The sequence below is a fragment of the Eleginops maclovinus genome, chromosome 7, assembly GCF_036324505.1.
Source record: "Eleginops maclovinus isolate JMC-PN-2008 ecotype Puerto Natales chromosome 7, JC_Emac_rtc_rv5, whole genome shotgun sequence".
NCBI classification, from domain to species: Eukaryota; Metazoa; Chordata; class Actinopteri; order Perciformes; family Eleginopidae; genus Eleginops; species Eleginops maclovinus.
The window spans coordinates 26,276,587-26,280,619 of record NC_086355.1 but is presented as its reverse complement, the minus strand read 5'-3'; the positions used below and the strand labels follow the sequence as shown (position 1 = coordinate 26,280,619).

The window sequence follows — 4,033 nt, the reverse complement described above, 5'->3', positions numbered from 1 at the left end:
AATCCTTTTCTAAACCTATTCTGCTGTTTGTTGTTGTTGGTCTCCATGATAGCTGTAAATACCACTGGACCACCGTTAAAAACTGTACCGATAGCTTTGAGCTTTTTCTATGGGACACAGACAGTACACAGACACACACAGACACACCACGGGTGCGGGGATGGCGCTGTTGCCACTCACAGAATTGATTTCAGGAAAACAGCTCGTCTTAGTGACTGTATTTCTGTTTTCAAACCAGTGAAAACGGGATTATTGTAAGATTTTATTATTATTATTTTTTTTACTTTTTTTTGGTGAAGCAGTGCTTCACCTGTAGTCGTATAGAAACCGCCACTAAACCGCCTAGTAGGAACTGTGTGTAATGCTTTTAATATCTATTTCACCACAATTATCAGACTGTAAAATGATAGGATTTCAAAAGCATTTGAAAAATAACCAAGCTAATCATACAGTACTTATTCTTTCTCCAAGGGGCATTGCTGAAATTTCTTCATCCCGCTCTACCAAGTGTTGTCTCTGGTGCTACTGAAGGTAACGTTCTTTTCTACCTATTATTAGTGCCTTCTATCAACACACTTGATGTTATCAAAATGACTTTACATTTTTCTAATTCAAGTCATAGTTGTGTGTATTCATTCCACTTGCCCACAGAGTCTTCTGGACATTTCAAATATGTGGGACATTCACTAATGTTAATGAATAACTGAGTTGTTGAGATCAATGCATGCAAAATGTGCAATATAAATAAAAAGAATATTATTTATGTATTTATTTATTTTTGCACCAGGGCCATCAACATCGTCTTCGTCACATGTTTATGAGGAGGAGCAAGTGGAAGACAACATTGCGGCGTCCACACCACTTCCCAGCAGTGGTTCAACAGAAGGTGCATTAAGCCGCACAATTTCAACTTATCACCTATCATAGTGACCCAAAGTTATAGCAGCATGTGCTGTGAAAGTGTATTAAAATGACCATTTGCTATAAAGCGTTACACAAGTAGATCACCATACCTTAAGCATTTAGTTGTCGTACTTCACACATGAAACTGTGCCATGAATTAATTTGTAATTACATATTTTTCAGCAGTGCCATCAACTCCATCACGACTTGAGGAGGAGCAAGTGGAAGCATCCACACCACTTCCCAGCAGTGGTTCAACAGAAGGTGCATTAAGCCGCACAATTTCAACTTATCACCTAACACCCATGTGCTATGAAAGTGTATTAAAATGACCCTTTCTTTTTAAAGCATTATACAAGTAGATCACCATTCCCTAGTTGCTGTACTTACCACATGGCAATTGTGCTATAAATTAATTTGCAACTATATGTTTTCAACAGTGCCATCAACTCCATCTCCACTTCATGAGGAGGACAAAGAGGAAGATGACATTGACATGGCAGAGACCACCCCACCATCCAGAACTGGGGTACCTGTAGGTATTGCAAGCACCACATTAAGTGATGACCCAGGATGTTGGCCCAGTGTCCTAACAAGCAGTATGCGCTGTGAAATAGTCAAAAAAGGACCTGTGCAAATCATGGACATTGAATTCCCGCAAAACTTAGACAATCCTCCTCGAAGATTCACCAAGGACAGTTACAAAAGAACCATGAAAAATGGTGAGAATATACATCGATCGTGGCTGGTGTATTCCATCCACACAGATGGAGTGTTCTGTTTCCCTTGTACTGTTTTCGGGAAGCGTGAGCGTGACAATGCCTTAACGACCTGTGGCTACGGTGGATGGAAGAACCTTTCCTATCGCCTAAAAAAACACGAGTGCACAAAGGTGCACTGTGACAATGTGAAAAAGTGGCACGACCTTCAGAGGAGACTGCAAACCAGTACACTGATTGATCAAAGACAGATGGAGTTGATGCAACTTGAAGTTGAACACTGGAAAGGCGTGATTCGGAGAGTGATTGCCATAGTTTCCCATCTGGCAGAACGCAACCAGGCTTTGAGAGGAACTACCAGTACCGTGTATGATCGCCACAATGGGAATTTTCTGGCTCAAGTGGAACTCCTAGCACAGTTTGATCCGGTAATGAATGAACACATCAGACGAATACAATGCAAAGAGACAAAGGTGCATTACCTGAGTGGAGTCATTCAGAACGAAATCATTCAGCTGGTCGGAGACAAAATCCTACAGGAGATTGCAAGAAGAGTGCACAAAGCAAAATACTTCTCCGTGATCATGGATTGCACTCCTGACATCAGCCACAAGGAACAACTTTCTGTTGTTCTCAGGATTGTCAACTGTGAAACACCTGTTTCTATTGCTGAGCATTTTTTGGGATTTGTACATGTTGAAGACACAACTGGTAAAGGGCTCAGTGAAATCCTGCTTGACCAGTTGGAGAAGCACAACCTCAGCATTTCAGATTGCCGTGGGCAGTCATACGACAATGGCAGCAATATGATGGGCCACAAACAGGGTGTGCAGGCAAGAATTTTAGAGCTGAACAACAAGGCGCTATGCATCCCATGCAGCAGTCACACACTAAATCTGGTTGTGTCAGATGCTGCCAAGTCTTCAGTGTTGTCCATGTCTTTTTTTGGTATGCTGCAACGACTGTACAACCTTTTCAGTTCCTCTGTGCACCGCTGGGCAATTTTGAAGCAGCATGTGAAGCAGCTCACCCTTAAGCCACTTTCAGGGACGAGATGGGAGGCCCGAATTGACAGTGTGAAGGTAGTGCGGTACCATCTACCTGAAATACTAGACGGACTGTCAGCACTGGAGACATATGCTACAGAGAAGGGGGACTCAGAGACCATGTCCTCAGCAAAAAGCTTACATGGTGAGCTTAAAACATGGTCCTTTCTTCTGTGCACAATAACCTGGTACAACGTTTTGTATCAGGTTAACCATATGAGCAAGCTCCTCCAGAGCCCGGATGTTTCAATGCAAACACTGAAAAAAGAAACCGAGGGAGTGACAGAGTACCTAGAAGATTTCAGGGAAAATGGACTCGCATCAAGCCAAACGGATGCAATGGAGATTGCAGAAGATCTGGAAATTGAGAGGAAATTGCCTGAGAAAAGGCAACGTAAAAAGAAAAGGCAGTTCCTTTACGAGAGTACAGATGAAACCCAATCGACCCCAGAAGAGGCCTTCAGAAGGGACTTCTTCCTGCCTTTGGTTGACACTGCCATCACCAGCCTAAAAGACAGATTTTCCAGACTGGAGGGGGTGTATGCCCTGTACGACTTCCTGTTCAGCATTGATATCATGAGGGCCACAATCAAGACTGGGAAATTGCATGAGAGATGCAGGAAAGTGGAACAAACCCTCCATGATATTGATGCAGACGACTTGGCATTGGAGATCAACTCTGCTGTCCACACCTTTCCAGATGAAGTATCCAGGTGCCCATTTAAAATGCTGGACTACATATACAGTGAGAAGCTGTTGGACCTGTACAGCAATTTAAGCATTGCACTGCGCCTACTTCTGACCCTTCCTGTCTCGGTTGCCTCCGGAGAGAGGAGCTTTTCATCTCTGAAGCGCATAAAGAATTACATGAGGTCAACTATGAGCCAAGAGAGGCTCTCTGGACTGGCACTCATGTCAATTGAGAGTGACGTCCGCAGGTCTTTGGACTTGGAGGGGATTGTGTCTGCATTTGCTGAGGCCAAGGGCCGCAAGCAGCAGTTTCAGTAGGAAATAAAAAAAATAATAAAGGCTACTTTTCAGTGTATGTTTGACCTCTTTTGTGATTAAAACGCACAGAATTGCGGAAATTTTTTTTTTAAAGGCCCCCAACAACTTCTTTGCCTAGGGCCCCCAAAATCCTAGAAACGGGCCTGCACGTTGTGCAACCCAAACCTGATTTTCCCCTAAAAAGCCAGGGATAGTAAGTCTGCTTCACTTTTAGCTGAGCTTCTGTCCAAGCAGTTGTGCATCCCATCCCTGACCTGTCGCTGGACGTCCCACACTCCTCTACGCTCTCCTCTCCTACTGACTCTTCCTGCTGTAAGCCTGATGTCGCGGTTCCACTTGCCTGCTCCAGCTGTTGTA

General features: G+C 43.8%; 1 long non-coding RNA gene across 1 annotated transcript; it reads left to right on the top strand.

Annotated features, from left to right (window-relative positions):
* The first annotated feature begins 344 nt into the window (after nt 1–344).
* Nucleotides 345–1,167, top strand: LOC134867617 (uncharacterized). The gene is made up of 3 exons (XR_010166152.1): nt 345–531; nt 788–886; nt 1,087–1,167. It is a non-coding gene; the product is annotated as an uncharacterized LOC134867617 (long non-coding RNA).
* Nucleotides 1,168–4,033: the final 2,866 nt, after the last annotated feature.